Source organism: Thermobia domestica, chromosome 7, assembly GCF_964235325.1.
Source record: "Thermobia domestica chromosome 7, izTheDome1.hap1.1, whole genome shotgun sequence".
NCBI lineage: Eukaryota > Metazoa > Arthropoda > Insecta > Zygentoma > Lepismatidae > Thermobia > Thermobia domestica.
The window spans coordinates 143,902,954-143,922,045 of NC_137460.1; the positions used below are offsets into that span (position 1 = coordinate 143,902,954).

A 19,092-nucleotide genomic window follows, 5' to 3' on the forward strand; every position below is an offset into this window, starting at 1 on the left:
GCTCTACCACTGAGCTACCGCGCTCCCATGAGCTAAAACAGTTTGGCATAGTTGCTGTGAGGTAAGATTTAGCTATGATTTTTACATTAGATATGTTACAACGTTAAATATCATATACTTCGTAATATATATAGGGTAAATGAGCCAATAGTCGTCACTATTTATGAGGCATAATATTTATTAATGACTACTCGCTACCTGTACGACAGAAATTGGCGGAACTAAACCAAATTCAAGTTGGACATTATATATCTTCTCAGTAAAAATAAGGATTTTAAATGGCATATGCTAACTCTTTTAAAGTTAAAAATTCTGAAACATGTGTAAAATACCAGTGTTCGTCAACAAAAATTTAGTGCTCGTCATAGTTGACTACCAGTAGTCGTCAGTTAAAAAAAAAAAGAAAAGTCTTTTGAAAAATGCAAAAAGTAACAAATTACGGGTTATCAAATATATCAATATCGGAATCACTGTTTCGTACATCAAAACAAAACATAATGCTATAGCCACAAATATGACACAAAAGGATATTAATCATACAAAATGCTCAGATTTGAAGCACAGCGTAGGTGGCCACATAAATTGTTTAAACATTAGAATAGTGCTCTCATCATTTTCTGTCTATTCCCATAGTTATCGATCTCTTTAAAAACTACAGATGTCCTATTCGTTGTCGGTTGTCCGGCTAATGGTTGTTTTATATATATTGTCTTCTTTTATCTTGGATCTGATGTCACATAATTATCTACTCTAACTTTGAAGAAATAAACAAAGCGCAACAAGTAATCACAAAGGATGCTCAATTCTAATTACAAGCACCACATCATGATTCCCAACTGCCTTTGTTTCATGAACTTAGCTTCATCTCAATATCAAGTTTACTGGCAGACATCGCTCCCAGTTGTGCAAAATATGTGACAATTAATACAATAAACACTTCAAACTGACACCATGAATATATTTTCCAACAACAAAACAAAACAATGCAAACACCGCAAATAGTGTACAAAAGTTAATGCCCTAACCACCTCGAAAATCATCTAAGCCATTTAACATTTATTGTGGAAGATTCATATATTTAACCAACACCCTGGCCACCACATATTAGTTCATATCGAGCTAAATATGTGCTTCAGTGATCCTTCTCTAAAAGAGAACGCGATTCCATCTTGGGAGTAAACTTTTCTGCATGGATCGTTAACAATAATTGGTGACATGTGGTAAGCAACAACCCATTAACAATTAATGAAATTCACTGAGATTGGCCTAAACCCAGTATACCAATTACGTAAAATAACATCCTGAGTACCGTTACGTTAGGTTGCACAATAAATATTGGTCAAATAAAATTACATTTACTTATGCATACATAAATATATGAATTGTTTTTCAATTCTGATCGTAATAAATGAATTGTGTATTAACGTAAAATGTTAATTGTAATTATCTCTTAAAAACACGAACAATAATGAGTAAAGCACAGAATATATTATTTTTCTTCATACTGGAAAGTTTCTCGTCTTGCATTCTCTGAGTATTGTTCTGACATATGTAACTCACAAATAATGTTCAATATACAACTGATACATCACTCTCAAGCAGATAACATTAATAAACCAACGCAACAGTTAAACGGATTCGCAATCTTAATAAGAGGTTTATATTTGGCAAATAATTTAGTCAATTTGCCCATATGAGTTTAAATCATTGATAATATATAATTGTGTAAGTTATTTTTATACTAGCCTATTAAGAATGTGAATCATTACTGTTTAGAAATATATGCAATAAATACTTATAATATATAAAATATAACAATAGAGGCATGAAAACGAACATACGAATCATATACGATACTGGTTAATGGGATAGCAAAGATACTAGTTTCACATATATTACTTTCATTCCTGTGCACGATAAAACAGAGTAGATGTAAATGCAATGAACTGGGCAACGACATACTTTATTACTATAAAATTATGTTCTGCAATACATAAGAAAATATTAAATACTACCCTCCAAGACGGATTTATTTAATTATACAGAGATTACGGGGCAGATATATACATATTTATTTAAAAAAAAATTGAAGTACGCATTTGACGAATTATCCTAGTAATCTCCAATGCATTAGCTTTAGTTTTGTCCTTTCACGGTAGCATGTTTCTCTTGGTGGCTCAACTTTCCATACCGTTTTCTCTATCACTCTCAGTTTTTGAAGTCAACTCTAGCTGCATGTAGTTAGCCGATGGTAATTAGTTGCATGTAAATTTCATGTCTGAAAAAAGAATCACATAATGCGTTGAATGATAAAAGAACAATGTCTCCAATTAGGAGAGAGAAAAAATTACCTATGCCATTTATGATACTACACATATTGCAAATAACTTCAGGCCCACAGAAACACCGTTTGGAAATGTAATCTAAGTGAAATGAAATATTTGAGTTTTACGTCCAACGGATATTCTGTGTAGACTAAAGGAGACGTGGATAATAACAATGTTTTAACCTAATTTGAAGCAGGTTTGAACACAATATAGATCCTGAATAGAATTTGCGCAGAAATTAATATTTGTGTATTTTAATCAGAAACGTGTGTATAACACGTACAAAATTGTAATTGCCTGCTATTGTGTGTGAACATTGCAATTTTTATATAAGAGTGCACTACTTAATTAAGACACTTGCTTTACTCCTGTCTTTCCTTCTAATTGTAGATGATGTACGTTGTATGAATAATGTTTTACTTCAGCACACAATTTCCTTGTTGAAACATTTTACCCCTTCTTATCGCTTTCATTCATTCATTCACTTTTTCTTTTTTTCTAATCGTGGGTTTTCAATCTGGCCGTTTTTATTTCTTTTCCCTTCACTTCTTTCTGTCTAACTATTGTGCTAATTCTTTCAGTTTAACTCTGGATGTAACAAGATCGAGCATTAAGAGTACAAACATCATAAGCTCTTCAGCACTTATTATTTTTAACTCAATACAGAATTTTCATAATTATTATACAAAATAGCACTTTAAAGACGTTATATTTACATACAATACGACTTACATTGAATACAAAGTCAAAAAATGGAAATGATTTCAATATTCATCAAAGCAACCACTTTCAAGCATAGGCCAAGCCAACGTCAATGCGTACATGTTTGAAGTTTCTATCTACTTATCATCCGAGTCACCTAAAAATTTACATTATCAATACGAATAACATAAAAAATGATCTGCTTTACACTTCTGTCTACCGATGTTATACGTAATTTCTAAATTTCATTGCAGCGCGTGTATTCACCATGTTGCCTTAAACCTTGGAATTCTGCGAGCTACCAATAGTTATCCAAGTCTGCAAAATTCTGCTTCAATAACTGCACTATGTTCCAAATACCTGTAGAAAAACGGAAAATACAAATCTCATTTAGCTGAAAAGCAACATGAAACAACAATTAATGAATATTTTTTTTTCTTTTCTTTTTTAAAAATAAATATCCAAATAACCATTCTTCCATTACTCTTCTATCAAATTATTATCAAAATTTGTGTCAATACTTGTGCTCAATATATGAAAAAATATATAAACGATATCCTTACGGGAGGGATTTCGCAAAATTATATTAGACCAAGAACTTATAGATCACATTTATGATACAAACATTTTTAGGTCACGAACTAGCCAGCCAAAGAAGAATCTATGTATGAAGTTTTGTCGATGTTTAAAAAATCATCCGGTGGAATAACTAGAATCGCTTTATATCACGAATGTCATATACAGAGGATGTCACAGCAGGTGACCGAAAATATTAACATAATGAAAAGAGCAGAATTTGAGTAAAACCATTTAAGACTTCTCAGCATCGATATTGTTATACGGTAAAATCGCCTATAGTTAGTTACCTGTATAAGGTTTAGCCTATTTTTAAATGTGATGTACCTTCTGATAAAATCGAAATGCATTCGAAAATAATCAAACAAGTACTTGCTCGCAGTATTGTTGTTGTTATACGTATAGGTTCGAAAACTCCACAAAATGCAATGAATCTCAACTGCATAGGAACTTGAAACGTCCGAACTATACGAATGGGTAAACTTGAAAATTTATAAATGGAAATGGGTAAGTATAATGCAAACACTTGAATGAAGGGCAATGGTCGGAAAAAGGTGAAACAAGAAAGGTAAAAATGCGATATTAAACATGGTTTCAGGAATAATATACGGAACATTACGACTACTAGGAGCGGGCATAGATTCGGACCACAATCTCTTAGTGGCGAAAGTGCAAAGCTGGTTAAAGTCAATCAAGAAAAACGGGAGGAGAAATCGACAATTGTATGTAACAGCAATGCGAAAGAAGATAGGGAAAAAAAATCTGGCAGCAGACAATACGACAGGCTGCGTAGAACAAACTAAGGACAAGAGTAAGTTAAACAGACTCTACTAGATAAACTCAAGAACACTGGCAAGATGAAAAGAGCACCTAGAAAAACATAGATAACTGAATAAATGCTTAAGATGGTGGAATGCAAAAGGGTGAAAACCACAGACACCAAAGAATACAAAAGGTTGAATAATGAATTGAGAAAAGAAACTGACAGGGCCAAAGAGAAGTATTTGGAAGCGATGTAAAGAAATAACACAACTTCAACGACGTGGCAAATATAATCTGATGTCAGAAAGCATAAAAATGAGTGGGAAAAGTAACAAAATTATATACACATTTGGAATGGAATATCAAGATGGCCAGCAAGAAATCCTTAGAATCAAGGAGGAATGTACAAAGGATCTATATGACGAGAAGAACCGCTCAGGAAATATCGTGATCGAAGCAAAAGAAGAAGTCAACGAAAACAATGAACCAAGAATTCTGAAAGCTGAAGTAATACAGGTCATCAAAGACATGAGAAGGAAGAAGGATACTGGAGACGATGACATACCAGCGACTTGGTGAAAGGATTAGGAGACAATGCAATGAAGGCATTGACTTCACCAATTAACAAGGACACCTGAATAGATAATGGCCGAAGGATTTTCTAGATGTTACAATGGTTGTATTGTTTAAGAAAAAGCAAGCAAAGAAATGCACTGATCACATAATCTTAATAAGCGTTATTTCCCATACTGGAAATGTTATTAAGCACACACTATATACATGGCTGGTAAGTAAGACAAGAGATTTGGAGTAAGATCAATTTTGGAATTCCGGATTAAGGATCCGGAAAGGAAAAGGAACCAGATATGCTACTGGGTTGATAAGAATTACAACAGATCGAGTCCTTGAGGTAAAGGAAGAGTAGAATTTGTGCTTCATCGACTGGAAAAAAGCTTTGACGGGTAAACTGGACGAAAGTTTTAAAAAGTCGAGGTAAACTGGAGGGATAGTCCATTTATTCGCAACCTATACACAAAACGAAGAGTGAAGTTGTGTCTGAACCAAAAGAATTTAACAGTATAGAGATTGAGAGAGGAGTCTGCGACAGCGATGTTGTACGTCATCCCAATTACGTGAACGCTTAATGAAGGCAGAATTAATGGAAGTTGGAGATTTCAAGAATGGGGGAAGATCATTAACAAGGTGAGATAAACGGATAACACAGTTATTATAGATAGACCCGAAGAAGAATACAGATAATAGATAGGATAGTTGACACTGAGAAGCAATATGGAATATAGAATCAATATCGAAGAGTCGGAAAAAAAAAAAAATTGGAAACACGCCCTTACTGAGCAGAGTAGAAAAGACCACTTCAAATGTCTGGGAAGTACTTAGAGAGAAGTTCACAGCACTAAAAAGATCAGGTCAAGAATTGCAGTGGCTAAAGAGGCATTCGCCAAGAAAAGGTTATTCCTAACTAGCAGGCTTAACATTGAACTGAAGAAGTGGGTCAAATATTATATATGGAATTGTATGGTTCGGAGAGTTCGACATTATGTAAGTTAGAGAAGAAATACTTACAGAGCTTCGAAACATGGTGTTGGAGAAAAATCGAGAGATAAAACGGAAACTAACAAACGAAAATATTTTAACACGAGCTAGAAAAAAGAGGACGATTTTTGTGAAGAAATTGCTTTTTTGATATAGCTAAAGAAGGGAAGAAGAAGAACAACACAACTTATCGATGATTTGAAAAATAATAGGAAATATCAAGAACCGTGGAAACATTTCCAGACGTTAAACTAACGGAGGAGGGGGGACTGCCTGTTATATTTCATTCACTTTTGGTTCTGCGAGCTTCATGGGGGTTCACCTTATGAAGAATTAAATCGAGAAGTAATTCACATGCTGAGTAACTTCCTCACTAATATGACACTGGATGTACGTCTGAAATTACATTCCAGAATTCGCACAAACTTCGATAATCAGTTATAACAAGCGAAACGTGACATTATCAAAGAAGCGAATTGTATATCATTCACAGAATCGTTGGTAACTGACCAACTCTCGTTGCCATGGCAACAACAGAAATAATACATTTCAGTGTTGGTTAAAAAAAAAAAAAAAAAAAAAAAAACCGTAAGTGTTTGTAGAATCTTGATGAACACACATTTGTGGGTTATCACCTGTCACTCCCGTATATTATTCGTATTATATTCAGATCTGAATTCCCCATTCATTACTCGAAGAGATTATGCTACAAAACCATTTTTTTTTTTCTAAATAAGCTTAGGAATGCTTCTTTTGTGATTTGTTTATAGTTTCTTGTTATTGTTATGCGATTCCAATCAAAGAAAAATTCTAAACATTGTTTCGTTTTGGTAGTGTTTACTATTGATAAAATACATCGAAATACCGTACTTTTTTTGGAGGGGGGGGGTCATACTAACCCCACGAGAAGCATTTACTGAAATCAGAAGTATCTTTGCTATCTATTGATGTATAAATGGGTCAAGTCAAAGTGGACTCAATTCTTATCTTTATTCACTTTTTTTTTTTTTTTTTTTTTTTACCGAAATGCACATTAAGTCGTTGTATTTCTTTAACTTGGACTAATAAAAGTCGTAGTGAACTAACTTGGACTTAATTAGTTGTTCTGTACTCTGCAGTGTTTTGAAATTGTCCATATGTAATTCTGTATAATGGTTTCACGTGTGCAACTGTTTATCTTTTTGTCCTCAAATGACTCTTGACAGTTAGACAATTATATTTAAAGCATGCAAAGATCAGTACAACATATTTTATCAGGAGTCCTTCGAGAGTGATTTGGCAGACGTATCGCATTTGTGGCCAATTAGTCTCAGTTTCGAGTTCAAATGGAGGACCATTTGTTCCGGATTTAAGTCGAGAAACGGTTTGGACTAGGCTTTATGCTTATGTGACCCCTTCCAGCATAACCCGGATTGTTGCATAATAACACCAAGGTGAAGCAAACTTACTTCTGTCCATATGTGATATAAATACATAGAGCAAATTATTTAAACCAAAAAACCGGGTTTTTTGGTTTTTCAACAAAAAACATGGTTTTTGCCAACCCTGATATATTTAAAGTTAACTGAACTTTAAAATACATTTCAATGCAGACAACTAAGTGCGACGACTGGTGTATGAATATTTTTCATCCTGAATATACTTTGAAAATGGTCAATTCTAATTTGATAATGTCACTTTTAAGAATAGCTTCTATTTGCTGTAACTCACTAAAGTCTACAAGTTAAATCTCACACAGTATGTATTGAAAAGGGGGAGGGACGATGGACTTTGCTTCATATCCGATTAAAAAAAAAAAAAAAAAAAAAAAAAACTTTTTTTGTAAAGTCCAGCTCGGGCAAAGTTTTTCATCTTACGCCGCCACTGATGTGAAGTACTTCTCGATTTAACTGTTCAAAAATTCTCATAGTCATAACAAGAAAAAGGTAATTTGGTTTGTCATGATATTTTCACCTTACCATTCTCCAGTGTACACACAAAAGTCCAGGATCATACTTGGGAAGTGAAAAGAGGGGGTTGTAGCGATTGTGTTGAGAAGAACTACGAAAAATGCACAGTTGTACCTCTGTAAGAGGTAATAAAATGTAAATGCAAAACTTACCATTATAAATTATTACAAATATTTTCAATTTCTATCATTAAATAAATATACAAAAAGAGACTAAAGTAGAGCACTAATATAAGGTCGCATCTAAAATTACGGATTTTAATATAAGAACACTGGACATTTCATTCGTTATTTTTGAGCACTAAAATAGGAAAATCGTGGGTTTACTTACACAATTGGTGGTGAGTATTGATTACAAACCAGTATAATTCCGCAAAGTGAGAAATAAAATATTTTAGGCAATATAATATAAACATTATATATGTAATATGTTCTGTAGAAATAATATGCAGATAGTATTATCTGTATCAAAGGCATTCAAATATAAGACCATATTGCGTATATCTACAATAAATGCTGAAGACAATATAAGAATAGGAGGATGGAAGGAAAGGGGAACCAATTTCGTGCAGAAAAATTCATACTTGTAGCCACAATATACTAGTCAGAATATCATGAATTTGCACGTAACCGATATTAATAAGAAAATTGCACGCGCAAAAGACTTATTCCAAGTAAAAATCAACAAGATCACAGCCAAAGTGAATCTAATGTTAAAATTTAACTACTATTCCAAGTCTACAAATATTGTCGTCAAATGAACTAATATGAAGGCTGTATGGCAGGGAGAACCACCAACTTGACTTAACATAACCTCACAAAAGGAAGTACAAGCTTCGGTCATAATGCAAAGTATTTTATGACTTGAAGAGCTTATATTTAGTTACTATATTTGTTGATGTGTGTGTCTATAGTATCAAATATATGCTGTTTGCTTAAATACATAGATGGAAAAATGTTGTTTCTATGAAAACACAAATAAAATTCTTTCTCCGTCTGAAATGTTACTCAATTTTACAGTAATGTACAGTTCCGTTTCAGCTGTGCTTGTATGCAGGGGTCATGTCATTCTCAGTGCGTAAGACTGGATACTTATTGGGGTGGCGGCAATATAGTACTTTCGTACTGCCAAGTGAGAAGTTAGCCTACAACAGGGTTTCTCAACCTGGGGGTCGCGAAGCTAAGCAAAAGAGATAAATATAATTAGAAGCTAATACCGGAAAACATTTTTAAATATTATTTTGAATTTTGTTCTGATAGGCATATTTTAATTTTTATACATACTGTTAAGAACAACAAAAAATAGGTTTACTAAAGATTTTCAACAGGTGCAGAGCTGTTTAAAAATAAATTTAAATGAAAGAGGTACGATATAAAACTAATGAGAACTGCATATTGAAATACCAGAAAAATACAAACGCAATAAAACCTGCAATTAAAATTCAAAGGTAATGAGATACCTGAGCATGATTGATTTCACTAGTGCGGCAATGCCTGGTTTGATCTTCGTGACGTACATTATCAAATAATTAAAAGTAACTTTTTTAACAACTATCCGAGTTTTTTAAAACCAAAATTAGAAATCACTTTATTTTCTTTATCATATGACCCAAAATCAAGGGAGTTATGAAGTTTTAAAATTTTCAAACGGCCTCCATTTTGAAACAGTATGACGGATCGGATCTGATATTTGTAATATGAATGAAGTGACCAAATTTGGTTTTAATCCATTCGCTTTTAGGGAAGTTACTGTATGCACTATATACAAGAAATGGATTCTACTATTATAGAAATAGGTGGATATTGTGAGATCTCCGCAATAGGTATTTTAAAAACCCCACACAAGCTTATTACAGGGTTTGTATGATAAGTAATGAGACCAGGTCTGGAAACATTGTTTTATTGATCTGATCTGTACAGGGACTTAAAAGCTTTCGAAGTACTCTCCTCTTGCGTCGATGCACTTCTGCAATCGATGTTTCCACGCTGCAAACGCCCCCTGGAAGTCAGCAGCCGGCATGTCCTTTAGAAATGTGGTCACGGCTGCTTGGATGGCTGTGACGTCTGCAAAACGGGTTCCTTTCAAGCGTGGCTTCAGCTTCGGGAAGAGGAAGAAGTCGGCCGGGCTCACATCTGGGCTGTAGGGTGGTTGTGGAAGGACTTCCACCCCAATCCGGGTCAAAAAGGAGGTCACTAAGAAGGCGGTGTGGGCAGGGGCATTGTCGTGATGCAACTTCCACCGGCTAGCGATCGCCGGTCTTTTCCGCTTGACGCTCCTGTGCAGTCTCTCAAGGACTTGTTTGTAGAAGGCGGCGTTGACGGCTTGTCCTTGGGGTACAAACTCCTTGTGGACCACCCCCACATTGTCAAAAAAAACAATCAACATTGTTTTCACCTTTGACTTCGACATTCTGGCCTTCTTGGGGCGCGGGGACGCAGGAGTGTGCCACTCCGCGCTTTGACGTTTCGTTTCAGGGTCGTACTGGAACACCCACGACTCGTCACCTGTTATGACGTCATCTTCAAAGTTAGGGTCACTGTTCATGAGGTTCAACAGTTCCTGACAACAATCAACACGTCGTTGCTTTTGTTCGTCAGTCAACACTCGCGGCACCAGTTTCGCACAGATTTTTCTCATTCCCAATTGTTCCGTCACAATCTTGTGCACTGTTGTGTGGTTCATATCGAGTTCATCAGCAATCAATCTCAACGATAATCGACGGTCTGAGTTCAGGAGATCCCTCACTTTTGCCACAGTTTCGTCCGTAGTCACTGTTGTCGGGCGTCCAGCCCTCTCCAGATCCTCAACGCTTTCCCGGCCGTTCCGGAACGCACTGTGCCAACGAAACACCTGGGCTTTGGATAGGGCTTCCTCTTTGTAGGCCTCCGTGATGAGAGAAAGCGTCTGAGTAGCCGTTTTCCCCAGGCGAACGCAAAATTTGATCGCATAACGCTGTTCGATGGAACCCTCCATGTTTGTTGATTTTCCGCCGTGACAAGAATGTTCACAAGGGCTTTGTCCAAGGCTTGTCCGCGCTCCACTAAGGCTCGGAGCCAACTGACGCGCGGTGCGTTGCTTTGCTCGGACCCCCCCCCTACATCCTCCATCACCGACAAACCCGCTCCAGCGACACGCGCGCCGCGGCGCGGCGAGTCTCATTACTTATCATACAGACCTTGTACAAACCAGAAATTATAAGGGAACCGCTGGCAAGAGGATGTGATAAAATGGAGATCGTGATAGGAATTAGGTTGAGAATCACTGGCTTACAACGATGTCAGGAAGTAAATTTGAACAGTGCAGTGTAGGAAGGGAAACTAAAAGTGAATGTCATGGGTGATAAAATTACACTGCATTTCTACTGCATGTGCATCTGAAAAGAAGTGTTATCTTTCAGGAATTGAATCACTTCTGATTTGTTAACAAGTGTATGTAAACATCACAAGGCATATTTACTTGAAAACTTATGACCATTATCACAAGTTGTTTATGACCCATTTACATGTCACAAAAAACCAATCACTAAAGCTTTGAGAAATGTACACTAAGTGTTCATTTTGGAAAAACATTGACTTCGTAAAGGATATTTGCAGTCAAAATGCCTGATACGTGCAGAAACAAACTCGGCAAATTTTCCCATGTAAAATGTGAACAAAGTTGGCAACAGTGAACACAATATATCTATTTTGAAGTATCTGAAGAAAGAAAAAAAAAGTGAAGAGCATCTTAATGTTTCACTTACAGCATGAGGGTACTCACGTTTAAAATTCCATGCCATTCCGTCACAGTGAGCATGCATATGCTAAGAGGAGGACTAAAGTTCTTCTCTGAAAACTAAACTAAGCAAAGTTTTGGGAACATAGTTTTCCCCTGAAAAAGATTTTCGTAGAATCCCAAAAGACTCGTGATATGGATAAACTTCTGATTTAATAACGGTCAAACTCCACAGTCAAATCATTCGAAGAAAGAGAAAAAATACAGCTACTAACTTTCATGCCCTTGTCGTGGGGAAGGAAAGATATTGTCGAGAATTAAATGTAAGTGAATACTATTTCAGACTCAAACCATACCTCCACCTACAGTTTATCCAAGAAAGCGGCAGAAAAACTATTCTTGCCTTATAGTGATAACGCACATGTCCTAAAATGAGAATAGTATACAAAAAGTTAATTATTTTGAGGTGCAAGGGTGCATTTTACACTCTTAATGTACGGTAACCTTGATGATATATCTTTTTTACTAGATCTACAGACCTTCATGCACTTAAGATAAAATCTTAAAGTGATACACTGCTTACATACTGGGATATGATTTTCTGTATTATGCTCTATGCAATATTAGAAGCTCTCGAGAACGATCCGGAAATCTGCTATTCTACTACTTTGATCCTCTTTCTCCACAAACTATTAGAACAACGGAAGGAAGATTTCACAGGTCTTCAAACCGAAATAGTGTTAACAAGTAAACGAAGTTTCATTAAAACATGACTCTGTGGGTGACAATTCTGATTTTCTTTCTGCGTGATTTGACGTGTAATGAGCCAAAATGAACTAGAGTTAACTTCAAATAACTTTTCTCGGGCTATCAGCCAATAGAAAATATTGACTTCTGATGTTTCGAATGTAAACATTGCATTCACCTTCAAGGATTGTTATGAAGAGATCGGAGATATGTGAACGTGATCTCCATATGTGTCTTCATAACAGAAGCACTTCACACATCTTATAGAATTAGTTATGCATGATTCCCGAACTTTTTTCAATTGTATTCTATTGTCGTGATGTCTTGATAAATACATATTTTAAGCCAATTCTGACACTAGGCGCGTTCTAAGAAAATGATCGAACGAAGTAATTATAACCACATTAAGGTTATTAGTTAAATCTATGCTTTAAAGTATAATTTTGGAGAAATTTTTAAACCTATTGCAATAAAACCCACTGTGGATTTTGTGACTAGTTAGAATTCCAATAATACTGCCCTTCGGGTCTCGTTGTTATCCTATTTTAAGCAGGGTTTGCCCAAGTGGGCCCAGCCCGAAAAAAAGCCGGTGGGGTTATTCGGGTTGGACCCACCTGAAAAAAAAAAAAAAACACCTGGGTTTTTGAGCTTTTTGTTAGTATATTGTTGGTAAAACTAAGGTGATCACATTGAAAGTTATTTTTATCAGATTTTGGTCTTTCCTTGGGCGAATTAGATGCTTTCGCGTCAAGGTATACAACACCCTTCAACATAAGACATTTATAAAATCCTGAATAAATAAGAAACCTTACCTTAGCTTGAGATAATTGTAGAACAAATTAATATATGGATTATGCTTATAGCCTGTTTGAAGTAAAATATACAATTTTATATTTTAGAAAATACTTTCCGTGAATAGTGTGCTCACCGACTCGGCGGCGCCGAGGGACGTTATCCCTCATACATTTAACGGGTTTACGGCCATAGGTGCCGATACTAGCAATAAATATGTAGTTCATTAGTAAAACTATTAGTATTATTTTTTATTACCTTTGATGATAACAAGTATTTTTCAGTAAAATTTGGTTTTCCAACAACAACAGTTTAGTTCAGTTATTTGTTGCTACTCTTCAAATAAGCATTCTGTAGAATCAATACCAGCAATAGCGTAAAAATTCTTGTCAAAATAAAATGCTTAAGGTCCGGAGTTCGGAAGACTGCGTAACGCTTACTACTTCAAGTGCTCAATTCAAAATTCCGTACTAGTTGAAATTTCGATGAACAGTGAAGAAAGCTGCATTTTCGAAAGAAGGAAAAAAGTGAAAGAGCTCGGGAAGTTCCCAAAATTAAACGCACAAAGCATCGGAAGTGAATACTTTAACAATAAATCTATTTGTTTTACGCTGGAAGATATTTAATTTCATTTAAGACATTTTGAAACACTTGCTTTATAAAATATGAATTATATCTTTATTTCAAATTAATTTTCTGGAAAGAACCGTCTTGCAACAAGTGCTTGGGAAATTCCCGTAATTGAACACACAAAGTATCGAAAGTGAATTTCAACGAAACATTTGGCGAATATCACTGAGGCTCCTGGGATGATTCGAACTACATCTGTTCGTTCGTCTGCCAGTAACCACACTACTACAGGGCACCACTTTCGGTCTTTTAAGTTTAAATTTTCAGGATACAAACACGAGACACTAAATTTCCTATATAGAATTTGGCGGCATACCAACGTAAAATTTCAAAATGGTGGTCATTTTTCAAAATAGCTGTTATCCACGCTACAGGGTGCAATTTTCGGACTTTCAAGTCGAAATTTTGAGAGTAGAAGCACGAGACATTCTAAATTTGCTGTATAGATTTTCTCGGTGATCCAATGTAAAATTTCAAAATAGCGGCTTTTTTTTTCTAAAACAGCAGTGAATAGAATATTGTTGCAAGTTGTGACAATGATATTCTTGAAATATAAATCACATTTTAACACTTATACCCCAAAGACACGGAAATATTTCGAAAAAAAAAATTAAACCTGAAAATATACCATGGGCCCAAATGCGTTGTGAAAAAAAAAAAAAAAAAAATTCAAACCCTGATTTTAAGGGTGCAAAAACTTGTAAAATCTAAGCACAAAATATGTGAACTGATTCCACAATAAAATAAAAAGAAAGAAAGTATGATTAATCTTCCGCAAAGTGCGGCCCCGGATTAGACGCACATGAACCTGTTTTCCACGTTGTGCTGCTATTTATTTCTTGTTGTCATAATACACCTTACCTAGAATTAATCTTCTTTCATTTCCGTCGTTCATTCTTAACTATTAATCACAAGTATTTCCTATATTCATGGATTCTATGCTCTTCGCTAGATACTTATTCGTCTGTATTGTAATACTTCGCAAAATTAGTATCTTTCAACTGTTAAATGTTGCAAACTTTTGCTATAGAAGGGATGCTCATATTCAAGAAATATGAACTCCTCTTGGCAGAAAATGCACTCTTACTGCCTTACAAACTGTTTATTAAAGGAAGAGTTGCTTTAATAATCGGAGACTGACTTAAGCAGGACTGAGCGTATGCATATATGGCATAAAAACTGTACCGCATAAACCACGAATGCTATTTAACCCATCAGGGCAGGAGCGCAGAAGGGGTTCCGAGCATGAGCGAGGAGTGTATCCGTTATAAGCAGATGCGTCAGCGCTGCTACGTATAAACGAGGATGGTAGAAAAACACTATATAAAACACAAAGCACATGCCTTGTGTGGCACAGTCTTGCGGCACTGTGTACACTGTCTTGTCATAGCATTTCACTTCATCATGTCTTTTATATGGAGAACTACGTAGTAAAGAACACGCTTTACATATCATATTTCTACCTTATACATGTAAAGGTTAGATATATTTTCATTACCTGTACAATTCTATAGTGAAATCAAGTAATATTTCTTCCGTAAGTCTTACAAATTTACTTCCCCATATGGATAAACTTTACAAATACATGCTCCAGCTGCGCATCGATGAGTAGGACCACTTTAAAAGGCTACTTATAGTAGAGTAAGATAGGAATAAGTAGGGTAGGAGCAGGAACGGGTCAGTTTAAGGGAAGAGAAGTCTTGACCCACTTCCGTAAAATTAACAGAGTGTAATTTCTCGTTTCTGAATGAGTATACCAGCTGGATCGGGCACTGTAAAGTTAAACCCCCCATGAAAGGGACAGCATCAAAATTTGGGCCCAATTTGGTTCAGACGCGATCTCTTCTTATTAGTTTCAGCTCTACATTTCTGTATTTTCCTCCATTACCGTAACATACACATCGTGTTTGAAACACTGATATATTCCGTTTATCTCATATCGGATCCACCCGTGAACTGATATAATCCAGAATTTAAAATCGGTTTCTCCCTTATTAATCAATCTATACTGACGACCTTCATAAGCTCGTTTATTGCTCTCATGATGATATTTCGTCTAATATTCATTTCTCACCATCGCTGAGACGCCTGTTCCATAAGGACGCACACACGGCAGGTATCACTGCTGCGCTCCTGCCCTGACTCGGCTAGATAAGATTCATGCCATTTCTAGTGGCCACTTAGCACAATTTGGTTTGTCTATTTGCGAAATACAATCACAACTAAAGTAGAAAAACGAAAGCTGTTGGAGTGGGTGGGTACTAGTAGGCGGAAAGACAATAATACAGAAACCATTACGAGAAAATCAGTGACAGAACTAGGTAATACCTTACAACGCTGGTGTGGCTGTAACTTTTAAACTACATTTTTTTTCTGAATGGCATCCCTGAACTTTACTTGTTTTAAGTGTAGTATCGGCATGTGCGAAAACAACAAATAGGGGTAAATGTTTAGTATTGGGGGGCCAAAACTGGCAAAAACCAGGATGATTTACAGGGGAAATGAGTTGACAGTGGTGTTCAAGTTGCCAAGAAAGTATTGTACACAATTTTTTAAAGGCAGTAGGGGACCTGTACAAACCGTAAAGGTAACTGGAATAGAATATTTTTATTGTCGTTAAACAACATTTGTTGCAATAGACAACGTCAAGAGAGTATACAAAATATATATACATTGAATATATATAGAGAAAAACAAATGATTTCATGGTAACGAAGACAGAAAACAACGTGCCCTGCGGGGCTCTCACGCGCCTTCACTCGCTAACGCTCGCTTGGCAATACTATCTGAATTTAATATTGGTGACCTAATTAAAAGTATGAAACCCTAAAACGACCGAATCGAAAAAATACATCGCAAAAAAGTAGGCGAAAAATTGGCCCCCCAAAGCTAGCCCAAATAGGTTAAAAAGCATGAGGATGCTATTTCCAAAAGGAAATGTAAATTCCGTTGATTCATAATTGTTTTCATTTCTAATTTCCACAATACTCAATAGTAATGAACGATTTTTTTTAAACGATGTCTGTCCTTTTTAGCCTAAAGGGCATATCACATGAGATATTAAACTTAAAACAAATATTACTTTTATACTGTATCTACCTTCATAAATGACTTACATGTTCCACACCTTCATAATCAAGTTCGGCTTAAGTTTAGAGTTGCCCCTCCAGTCTGAAGGTGCCCTTGGACTTTGCAACATACAAAAAACAGTGCTTAAAGTATTAAAAGTTGTTACATTTCACTTAACTTCAGTACTCCGTGTGCTTCACAAAAATTTAAAAGGTTTTCTTCATTATTTTTGCCTATCCGTTACACCTGTTCGCCATATTTTACAACTACCATGCTGCTGAAACCTTCCGCATCCGGCAAATAGTACTAACTTCCACATATCTTTTCTCGTATTAAACATAACTCTCCTGCCGAACTTACATTCCTAAACATCAAATAAAAATTTCAAATTATCATTTCTTACCTCATTTTTCCTGTAAATTTTCCTGATTTTTATACAAAGCGGAGGGGTAACTCTAAACTTAACCCTCAAGTTCTTTAAATATTATCCTTCCCTTCCGAAGTAACATATTTTACCTGCTGATATTAATACAATGCCCCCATATTCGTAAGTTGCACTACCGAAGTTCAATCACATATCATAGCACTAAATTAATTGTTATTTTGCCGCCGGGAATGTTATACTTGAACTACATTAAAAGAAAAAAAACCCTCAAGGTTATAACTTATCTATAAACCCAAAGTGCCAAAGTGGAAGTGTATTAAAGAGGTGTTTAAAATTACTTACAATTATCCTTTCATCACTTATTCTCCCCGGAGCCCGGACTGAATTGATAACACGTCTGCTATAATTTTTATCCAATTATAAGGCTTGTTACAGTTTGGTTTATGACGTAACAGTAATGACGCTATCAAAGAATTGTACATGCACATTTACGACGAGAGAAGCAATTTGTGTGTGCTGCGCATGCGTAGTACTGAAGTGTATTGTTATTTTCACACTAGATTGGTACCAGGGGTGTGTCTCCAAGAGCGACCGAAATGGAAATCTCATAGTAACAGGTAATCAGTCTCAATGGGTTATTAGATGAATGTGTATAATTTTATTGCATACCTTTTCTTAGAGGTAACAATTTTAATACTGAGTTTTGCACTCATGTTTGGATAGTGCACATGTAGGCGCGCACCCGATGGTGGGTATACGCTGGCTAGTACCTTATAGCTATATTATTATCCTTGAAGTCTAGTTGCAGTGTACAACAATTAACAATTATGATACGATATTATCTTTCGCATAATAAAATTTAAACTATTTCTTTCATTATCTTCAGAAGTGACAATTCTTCTGGAATTTGGTAAGAATCTAACTTGCATATTATTATGAAGTGTGTTAATGTTTCAATCATTATACAAGGGAGGTGAAGATGGTTGTTCCTCCTCAATTGTTTATAGCTGCAAGAATTTTGATGTAATCATGCATCAGTAACTGTATGTTTTCACGCATGACTTTTTTTTATTTACTGTTTTTTTTATAAATATACGAATATATGTTCTCGTGCATGATAGTATATGTACCTGTTATAAAGTACCTGTTCTATATCAAGCTTCCATGGCCTTAATACCGACTTTTGATCAAATAATAAATAATCTTTTTCATTTTAAGTGTTGTTGTTCAAGTGCAAGTCCCCAGTAGCTAGATAAGTTTAATTTAAGGGTAGCTATTTCTAAATTATGGTATACGCAGGAGCAAGAAGAGGAAGGGGGGTTTGTTCATGCCTTCTCGTAGAGCTGGTGTGGGCAAGCCTCGTGTTGTCGGACGTTGTCTGTGCGCCCTATACTTCATTGCCATTTCATCTTTCACAGACTGGCGACCCCTTGATACTCAGTTTTCTGGATTTTCTTTAGTCTGCGTTCTAAGTACGTTAGACGCCTTCCGCTCTGTAGCACTCAGAAGTTCCGGGCCATCCTCTGGGGCGCTACAACTTATTTTGCCATTTTTCCTTTTACTGTTCTACTAAATTTCTTTGTAATTTGCAGTACAAAACTGAAACAGAAAAGATCCCCTGAAGCTTCCAATGCGACTCACAGAGCGATACGGACCTGTGACGTCACGCCAAAACCCTCGTCTGTGTTGCCCTGACGTAAGCAGCTCATTTTTCCATTGTTTGAAGTGTTGTATCTCCGTAATAAATAAATATTTTTTCTGAGATTTTTGGTATGTGGTATATTGAAGATTAGTTCTATACGATGATGTCTTTAAATTACAACCTTTGGTCAAAAAGGAAACGTTTTTTGTCAATATGTCTCCTTAATTAATTTATATATGGAAC

The 19,092-nt window shown here is 35.7% G+C and overlaps 1 long non-coding RNA gene across 2 annotated transcripts; it reads right to left on the bottom strand.

Moving 5' to 3' along the window:
* Window positions 1–937: 937 nt before the first annotated feature.
* LOC145690440 (uncharacterized) lies at window positions 938–17,682 on the bottom strand. 2 transcript variants are annotated; one of them, XR_014132215.1, is made up of 3 exons: window positions 17,550–17,682; window positions 3,297–3,389; window positions 938–2,278 (listed from the first exon to the last, which is right to left on the bottom strand). It is a non-coding gene; the product is annotated as an uncharacterized LOC145690440 (long non-coding RNA). The 2 variants fall into 2 exon arrangements; XR_014132214.1 differs by having other exon boundaries at window positions 3,060–3,389.
* Between the last annotated feature and the right edge of the window lie 1,410 nt (window positions 17,683–19,092).